The sequence below is a fragment of the Loxodonta africana genome, chromosome 1 (genome assembly GCF_030014295.1).
Source record: "Loxodonta africana isolate mLoxAfr1 chromosome 1, mLoxAfr1.hap2, whole genome shotgun sequence".
Classification (NCBI taxonomy): domain Eukaryota; kingdom Metazoa; phylum Chordata; class Mammalia; order Proboscidea; family Elephantidae; genus Loxodonta; species Loxodonta africana.
In genome coordinates this window covers 84,990,958-85,000,904 of record NC_087342.1, presented here as the reverse complement: position 1 = coordinate 85,000,904, position 9,947 = coordinate 84,990,958, and the positions used below count along the sequence as shown (strand labels likewise).

Genomic DNA, 9,947 nt, shown 5'->3' with positions numbered 1-9,947 from the left:
ATTTCATCCCCATCTAAAGCCCATGGAACCCTTCCCTTTTTTATCTGGATAATTTCTACTCATCTTCTAGGTCACCACTAAAATGTTTCTTGCTTAAAGAGGAATTCCCTGAACCCACAATCTCTTTTAGCTTTATATTTTATATCATGTATAAGGTACTCCTACAGAGAGCCAGTACAGCATGGAGCTTAGGAACATAGCTTGAGAGTTTATGTTCATGTCCCATCTCTGCCAGTTATTTAGCTGTGTGGTCTCAGGCAAGTTACATAACCCTTCTGGGCTCAATGTTCTCATCTCTAAAATTGGAACAATAAAAATACCTAGCAATGGAGTGAAGATCAAATGAGTAATACATGTAAGATTCTTAGAACAATGCTTGGGACATAGTCCCTCTCAAAATCATTAATTTCTACAAATATTTTTGTGGTAGTGGTGGTGTGCCATAGAGTCTATTCAACTCATAGTGACCCTATAGGACAGAGTAGAAATGTCCCCTAGGGTTTCCAAGGCTATAAATCTTTATGGAAGTCGGCTGCCATATCTGTCTCCTGCGGGGTGGCTGGTGGGTTCAAACTGCTGACCTTTCAGTTAGCAGCCAAGCACTTAACCACTATGCCAGTAGAGCTCCTTGCAAATATAAGAAGATATTATAATGATGCACCATGTAGATACAAGTTGCTTACCATTCCTCCTACCCTAGTCTATAACCTTTAAGAAAGCAGACATGATGGCTTGTGTACTTCACTCTATCTCTAACCCCTAAAGCAGGTCCCCCAGATAGACACAGTTTTTGAATAAATGAAAAGTTAAATCATGCTATGAATAATTATGAAAAATCACTTAAAGTTATTAGTTAGCATTTTCTTTACATTAAAAACTTAGACATCTTGTGAAGTTACTTGAATGGGGTGACCGAAGATGGTGGATTAATGGAAAAGACTGCGGTTTTAACTCTGTAGTAACGAATAACCACTTTATTCAGTTCAATGAAAAATAATTTAAAACATTAGTGTCTACTTGAAGGACTAATAAAGCTAATGTTCTTTAATAGTGTGATACCTACAGCTCCCCTATACACTCATGAGCACCTCAGAACTGCCGAAACTTTTAGCAATTAAACAGATAAGTGACAATCCACCTTCTTGTCATTGAATATAGAAAGATACCACCTGAAGCAAAAATAACACCCGAAATGATTCAGTTAAAAAAGAAAACATACGATTTAAAAAATAGCAGTAAAATATCAAACTGATATGTGTACAGGTATAGCACAAAAAAAAAAAATTGTGCTTTTTGCTTGTTATGTTATTTCAAATATGCTACTTCAGTAATACGAAGAGCTTACTTCAAACTGTGGCCATGGTCCGTTCAATAGTGTACACATTCACCGAACTAACTAAATATACTGGTCAACATAGTCATTTTGAGATAGTTATTTGGTGATTTCTTCAGAATTTGCTTTTAAAGAATAACATTTTGAGGCTGGTTTCTGCCATTGACAAAACTAGACAAAAAACAAAAAAAAAACCCTCTCTGAAATGTGTTACAAGCTGTCACACACCATTAGAGTCCTGTAATGTCTGAGCAAGGGATGAATAAATACCATTTATTTTGATACACATGTTGGTTTGTGTAATTGTGCATGACTTCTGAGTAAAATAGGACTTCAATTAAAATTATGTGAAAACAAAATGAAAATATTTTAAAAATTAAAATCAATCCCATACTGCTAATCCTTGACTACATTCATAATCACTACAGTCCCCAAAGATGAATTCACGAAGGGAAAAAGATTGCTCTTTTCTTATTAAAAAAATGACATAGGAAATCTTGAAATAATTTTCCATGCACATTACATGATTTAGATATGGATCCAAAATATGAGTCCTTCCCAGCTCCATAATCTTCATGAATAAAGTACAATATTTTGATCTTCTTTTTCAATTTAATCTACATTTTCCTCTTTTATTTCTGCTAGATCAAAATGCCTGAAATCACAAATCAAGAAATGACTCTGTGTTCAAGTCTTATACCAGATAATAAATTTATCTTTCCTTACTAATATAGACAGAAGGATTTCTCTGCAGAGACTGACAGCATTTATTTAATCTCAGACTTCTGAAAAAAAACCAGAAATATCAGTCCATATAGTTTTAAGTTTTCATTCTACTTTTTGCAAATTGTTTTCCCAACTCAGTCACACTATTTTCCAAGAAATACTAAAGAGTTACATTACTGTGCTCCAGAGTGAATTCCCTCGGTGGTCTATTTTTCAACCAGTGTAGAGCCTACTCTAAAGAAAACGGATCCTGGTTCAGCATTTGCTCTCCAGGCTGCAGCTCTCTTGTGTGTTCCCTGCAGCGCCTCGGCGAATTCGGCTGTTTTCCTGATGTTTGTTAAGGTACAGATTCTTGGCAGGACTCCTCCCTCTTGAACATGTGATTTCAGGTAAGGGGATGACACCTGTCACAAAATCTCACTACTTGTTCTGACTTTAAAAGAACTTGCAAATACTAGGTCTTAATCCTAGAGAAATATTACACGAAGTAACAGACGACTCAGGATAAGAATTAAATAAAATTTCCCAACATTGCCTGGAAATCTAGATCATCAAGAAAGATGTTCTAAACCACCAGGACTACATCCTGTAGACTTCGCTAGAGTAAACTGCTGTAGAAGAAGCCAGCTGATGAAACATTTGGAGGATATGACCATATTCTGATATTTCACAATGACAAATTTAGTGAATGCAAAACTTATTCAATGTGAAGGAAAGCTGTAGTTCAGGGAAATGACAAAATAAATGTCTTCTCAAAATTTTCACTTCTTGTTTCTCTAGGTAGTGTAACTATTACAAACAACAAAATTTGTTCTTAAATAATGTACAATTCTAACACTAGAATTATAACATATATTGACTCTACAAAATATTCATACCATTATTAGCACACGTTTATTTTGAAAATAAATTTGCTCTGAACAAATTTCATTTCAGTAATGTACTTCTAATAGTCTTTTCTGACATCCAAGGTTGAAACCATTGTCTGTGACAGTGAAGATATTCAATCTCCAAAACTCTAAACAGAAAGTTGAACATCATAAGAAATTTGTATTTTTATTCAGTGCTAACATGCCTTTACCTTGATGACAACTTTTGATGATTCAAATCCTTCAACACCTATGACAATAGTTCCCTGTGTCTGAAAGGTCACTATTTAAACCTTAAGACCTCGAGCAAGTGTATGGCCTGAAGAATTTTCTGATCTTTATAATCCTTGAATTAAAATTTCAAACCACCAATCATCATGTTAATAAAATACTTAAGCACAAACTGACTGCCTCATGATATATGTTTAAATGTGGCTAACTGCTCATCACCCCAAGCAATGAAACTATTTTAATAATCTGCTTCTTTATGACAGTAATCATTATATTCTACATATAATCATTATTTTCTACATTATATTGTATATTATACTTTATATAATGTAATCATTATATTCTACATTTACGTAATCATTATATTCTGCATTTGAGGTGCAATGATTAGATTGATAGATCCTGGAGTCAGAGGTTTTGGGCTCAAATCCTGGTGTTACCACTTACCGGCTGTGTGAACTTGGGCAAGTTGCTTAACCTCTTGGTGCTGTAGATTTCTTATTTATAATTGGGTCTTTTAGTCCCAGTTCTCTAGAGAAGCAAAACTAGTAAAGTGTATATATAAATATAAAGAGATTTTCTTCAAGGATATGGCTCATGCAATTGTGGGGGCTGATAAGTCCCAAATCTGTGGGTCAGGCAGCAAACTGAAGACTTCTGCCTACTCACGTGGTTGCAGAGGTTGAGGAATCCAAAATCTGCATGTTGGGCAGTAGACTGGAGGCCTGTGCTGGATCACTGGGTTGTAGAGCCTGGTGAATCCAAAATCTGCAGGTCAGGCCAAAAGCTTATGTCCCAAGAACTGGAAGTCAGGCAATGAGAAGAATGCAGAGTCAAGGAAGAGTGAGCTTCTCCAGAACATCCATTTATATGCTGGAGGCACACCACATCCCCAAGGAAACTCTCTTATAACTGACTGGCTGATCACATCAAATCATATCATGGATGTGATTACATTATATTATATTATTGAAGAGCAATCAATCCAATTCTCAGGAGTTTGGCAAACTCCTGAGAATTATGGCTTAATTAAGTTGACACATAACGTTTAACCATCACTTAAGTGGATAGTGATAGTTGCTAGTTTATAGGGTTAGTATGAGAGTTAAATTAGTTTAATACATGTAAAATATTACAGCACTGATTGTCACACAGTGAGCATGCAAGTATTAGCTCTCACTATTTCAGTCAATTCAAGGAGTGTATGCTACAAATATATTTATAATTAATCAATTTGGGGAGAGCTCACGCTGGTATCTAACAATACACCTGAGAATATTTCTCCCTCTAAACCACTTCATACACACACACAGGGTAATTTTATGTGTCGACTTGGTTAGGCTATGGTGCCCAGTTGTAGTTCAGATGTTGGTATAAGGTAGTTACATGTGATTAAATCAGTTAGTCTTAAGCAGAATATCCTCCCAATGTGGGTTGGCCTTACCCAATCAGTTGAAGGCCTTAAGAATGAAAAGGGAGTTTTCACCTTTCTGTCTACAGACTGTAAATAAACAGTCTTCCAAAGCTTTTCCACTCTTTCCACTCATTGCTTGACCTATGGATTTTGGGACACAAGACTGTAGGGATCTCCAACTTATTGCCTAACCTACAGATTTTGGACTTTTCAGCCCCTAAAAAGGTGCATTCAATTCCTTAAAATAAATCTTTATCTCTGTCTACCTACCCACCTGCCCACCCACTCACTTACTCACTCATCAATCCATCCATCTATCTACCAATCCATGTGATTCTGCTTCTCTAGAGAACCCTGACTAAGACACCCCTTACCTGGATAAACAGTAGGAAATCACTCGTACTTTAGAAGCCCACTGGATCTGTGAGTGAAGGTTTAAAAATTCTATTCCCCTTTTCATGGAAAATGACCTCTGTTTTTCCTGATTTTAGCTCCTTTTCTATGGAAACTTATGGATTAGATAACTATGGAGCATTGGTCATGTTACCAGGCCACATTATTTATTATAAAAACAATCCTGTAAACTGCATTAGCATTCATAGGACTGGATCAGAGCTACAAATCCCATGAGCTTCAGGCTTCCCAGACTGTGTCGTGACTTTTATTGGTATGTCTTTTGACAGCACAGTCAGGGTCTCCTCAGGGGAGCCAGGTTTTTCCTTCATTCAAAGGGCTCTGTGTCTATGAACTGGCTTAAATTTTCAATTTAGTTGAGGATCCATGACTTTCTATTTTGATGACTCAAGTCAGATATTTCTAACAGACTTAAGGTTTTTTTTTTCTCTCCTGTATAGCTTTACTCTTTTATTTTTAATTTTTTAGAAACTGATGTTTTTTCTGTCAACCTTATCTCCATATTCTAAGATACTATGGAAGAACCGCATAAGACCACTCAGTGGTTGTTTCTACCCACTCAGCAGCCTGAGCAGTGAGGGCTGCAGACCAGGCTTCAGTTGCAGACTGAACACTCCAATCTTCAGTAGGAAACTGCTGAATAGGCACAGATGGCACCTGCACGGGTTCTGATCAGTCTGTGCCCTCAGGCTGAGCAGTGGTAAATCCAGGAGCAGAAGCTGTCCATTCACCCTGAAATTATCCCTTGATCACAGCCTTTTCAGGTGTAAACTGCTCTTCCTTTTCAATGTCTTCCGGATCTCTGTAGTAGAGATCAGGCATGACCTTCTACAGGTGTTTCCAGAAGATGATGCCACACATTCGGTGAAGTTCTCAGACCAGCATTCATCACATCAGACCCACTGAGTGAGCTCCCTTGTTGTTGTTTCATGGAATGGTAATTTCCACTTACCACAAAGGAGAATCTGTGTGACACAGAGCAAGGATGAGCAGGTTACCATAAGACACCTCTGTGAGAGGCTGATGATCAGCCCTGGGATCGGTAACCACCAGAAGGCTTCTCCCAGAAGGCTGCCTGGATATGGTTAGTGAAGATTCCAGTAGTGAAGCACCCAGAAATAAGAGTGGCTCTAGTGGCGGCCGCAGAGTTCAGCACAGCCCTCTGCCCGGTATTCCTGGAGGATATGACACTGACACCAGGTGGGTTTTCAATGGCAACAATGGCCTGGGCTGCCAACAGAAGCTTCTCCCAGGTCCTCTTCAGGTTTATGATGTAGATGCCATCACTTTTCATTTTGTAGATGCACTGTTCCATTTGGAAGTCAGGACTGGTGCCACCTAAGTGGGTTCCTGCTGCAAGGAATTTGAGGGCATCCTCCTCCTTTATCTGCAGGACATTAAGGGCTCTGGGGGGACATTGTGAAATTTTCCCCTGTTAGACAGTAACCCAGGACAACACCTTATGGACCCTTCTCTGGATAGTGCACATATTTTAATTCACTCCCTAGATGTTAAGACAACAACAACATAAATGTTAACTGTAAAAAGAAAGATTCTCCAGAGTGCATAGAATTTGATCCCAGTTTTACAAATTAAAAAGATCTTATGTATTTAATATGTAGTAACATTTGTACATAGTGAAATTTGTGGAAGAATGCACATGAAGCTGATAAAACTTTATCCGAGTGAGAGGATAAAAAAGGGATAAGGAGAGAAGTAAAAAAAGAAAAGGTAGAAACAAAGATATTCAAATTAAAGTAGGATATTTATTGTCAGCTAGTGATGTAAAACTTTATCTGTGTTGGCCTAAAGAAATGCATAAAGTAGCAAATTCTATACATGAGTTATGATACTTCAGGAAAATGTTAGTCTTCTGTAAATTTATCTGAAGTTATTTGAAGTTTTGCCATGAAAAGTATGATTTATGTAAACATTTAAATTACAAATATAATTTCATTTGGAAAAAGGAATAAAATGAAAAAATATTATTGCCTTCATAGATAGCATAGGTGAGTCTTATAAAAGTCATAAACAACATTGCAAATTCACAAAGAATAATGTGAACGCAATCTCAGAAACCAGGTCACCTAAAGATAATCTCTGCCAAAATGTAGTGAAGACCTTCTCAATATCTTTCTGCCTGGAGCATACTCTTAATACAGGCTACTTACTGATCAATGTCATTAAATATTGGTCTCCATCATCACATTTAATGAGTTAATATTGTTACATTTTATGTATATACCATTGTGGTGAAATGCATTCCTCTGTGTGACCTTTTGCCTTGGGTCTTTAGGAAAACAGCTTGAGAGTTTTTTTTCCCTTAAGCCCTGAAGAGTTACCTTTGCCTTAGTTCTTTGAAGAAGGAACTTGGTAGAGGGGTTCCGAGGTTATTTTCTATCCCAGAGGGTTTGTTACTTTTGCCCAGGGGATTTCCCATGTTGATTGACATTTCCTTGGTAAGCTCTAAACAACTTGATGATTTGATACTTTTGCCTGGTAATTAACAAGAACTGAGTTGATTGACAACTCATGGGTAACAGAGGATTGGTTGAACTCTGGTCTGGTTAGGGAGGCTCTGCCTTATAATTGATGAAGATCGGGATATATAAATGGCTGAAAAGCAGCTGTTTTCAGAGGCCTTCATGAAGAGAGGGAGGTGATGGCTAAGCACTGGTCTGGCAGAGAAGCAGAGCCACATGGGAGCCAAGCAGTCCTAAAGCTACTCTGACTGTGAGCTCGGCCAATTAACAGCAGAGAGGCCTGATGGCAAAAAGCAACTGAGAGAGCTGAGCAGGCTGCTACACTGGCTACGAGCTGGGCCAGTTAGCAGCAGGTAGACTGATGGAGAGGCCTGATGGGCAGATAAACTGATGGGGAGGCCTGATGGCGAAAAGCTACTGCTAGGAGAGCAGCAGCTGATAGAGCCGTTGTGCTGTCTATGAACTGAGCCACTTTGCAGTGGAAAGGCCAATAGCAGAGTAGAGAGACCTGAATGCAGAGCAGCCTGTATGGCAGAGAAGGCAACCCCCTGGTGGATAAGCTGAGTCAGGGTAACTGCTTGGCACAGAAGGCAGCTTACTCAGCAGAGAAGCTGCACCTGCTGATCAGTGGAGGCCTGGGTGCTTCCCTTCACTGATCCTGAGTTGTTCCTATTACTTCCAAGTTGATCCTGATCCTGAGGTATAGCCTCTTACTTCCCTAATAAACCACATAACTGTGGGTGTGGTCTGTGAGTTCTGTGTGACTGTTGCAATGAATTACCAAACCCTGCAGAGAAGTAGAGTGCCTTGAAGGGACTGACTAGTGTCAGAAATTATGTAAAAGTGGGAAGGTAGAAATATTCCTGACCTCTGCCTCATATGAACCAGATTTTTGCTGATCCTGATTTTATCACTCACTGATTTAGACAATTCATGATGCTTACTTACAACCATCCTATTGTTGTTATTAGTTGACTTGGCTCCGACTCATGGTGACCTTATGTATAACAGAATGAAACATTGCCTAGTCCAGTACCATGTTCTTGATCTTTGGCATCTTTAGGTACATTGTTGTGGCTATTGTGCTAATCCCTTTCATTGGGGGTTTTCCTTGTTTTTGCTGACTCTCTACTTTGCCAAACATGATGAACTTTACTAGTGGTAAGTCTTCTCTGATGACCTGTCCAAAGTAAGCATGCTGAAGTTTTGTGATTCTCGCTTCTAAGGAACGTTCTGTCAGTTTGTCGTACTGTGGCATCTTGCATGTTGCTGTGATACTGGAAGCTTTGCTACCAGTATTTCAAATACCACCAGGGTCACCCGTGGTGGACAGGTTTCAGCTGAACTTCCAGACTAAGACAGACTAGGAAGAAGGATCTTGTGGTCTACTTCTGAAAAAATTGGCCAGTGAAAACCTAATGAATAGCAGTGGAACATTGTCTGATATAGTGCTAGAAAGTCAGCCCCCCGGGTTGGACCCCCCCCAAAAAAAAACCCAAACCCATTGCCATTGAGTCGATTCTAACTCACAGCAACCCTATAGGACAGAGTAGAACTGCCCCATAGGGTTTCCAAGGAGCAGGTGGTGGATTAGAACTGCGGACCTTTGGTTTAGCAGTCAAGCTCTTAACCACTGTTCTACCAGAGCTTGCCCAGGTCAGAAGGCACTCAAAATATGACTGAGGAAGAGCTGCCTCTTCAAAGCAGCATTGACCTTAATGATGTGGATGGAATAAGGTATTCAGAACCTTCACTTGCTGGTGTGGCATGACTCAAAATAAGAAGAAACAATTGCAAACATCCATTAATAATGGGAACATGAAATGTATGAAGTATGACTCTAGGAAGATTGGAAATTGTCTAAAATGAAATGGAACTCATAAAGATTGGACTGGTATTAGCCATTTTGAATCAGGCAGTTGAATGGTCTACTATGCCAGGCACTCCTTGGAAACTCTATGGGCAGCTCTACTCTGTCTTATAGGGTCACTATGAGTCAGAATCAACTCGATGGCACTGGGTTTGGTTTTTTTTTGTTGTTGTTACTATGCCGGGAATGACAAATTGAAGAGGAATGGAATTGCATTCATCATCAAAAAGAACGTTTCAAGATCTATCCTGAAATATGGTGCTGTCAATGATAGGATAATATCCATACCAGCTAAGAGGATTATTTTTTAAATTTACATACCAAACACTAATGCCAAAGATGAAGAAATATGAGACTTTTACAAACTTCTATAGTCTGAAATTGATCAAACGTGCAGTCAAGATGCATTGAAAATTACTGGTGATTGGAATGTGAAAGTTGGAAACAAAGAGGAGGGATCAGTAGTTGGAAAACATGGCCTTGGTGATATAATCATTGCTGGGGATCACTTGACAAAATTTTGCAAGGCCAATGATTTATTATTGCAAATACCTTTTTCAACAACATAAGCTGCAACTATACACATGGACCTCACTGGATAAAAAAA

The 9,947-nt window shown here is 38.7% G+C and overlaps 1 pseudogene; it reads right to left on the bottom strand.

The window, feature by feature from the left end:
- Nucleotides 1-5,546: 5,546 nt before the first annotated feature.
- LOC111748624 (small ribosomal subunit protein uS2-like) lies at nucleotides 5,547-8,728 on the bottom strand (annotated as a pseudogene).
- Nucleotides 8,729-9,947: the final 1,219 nt, after the last annotated feature.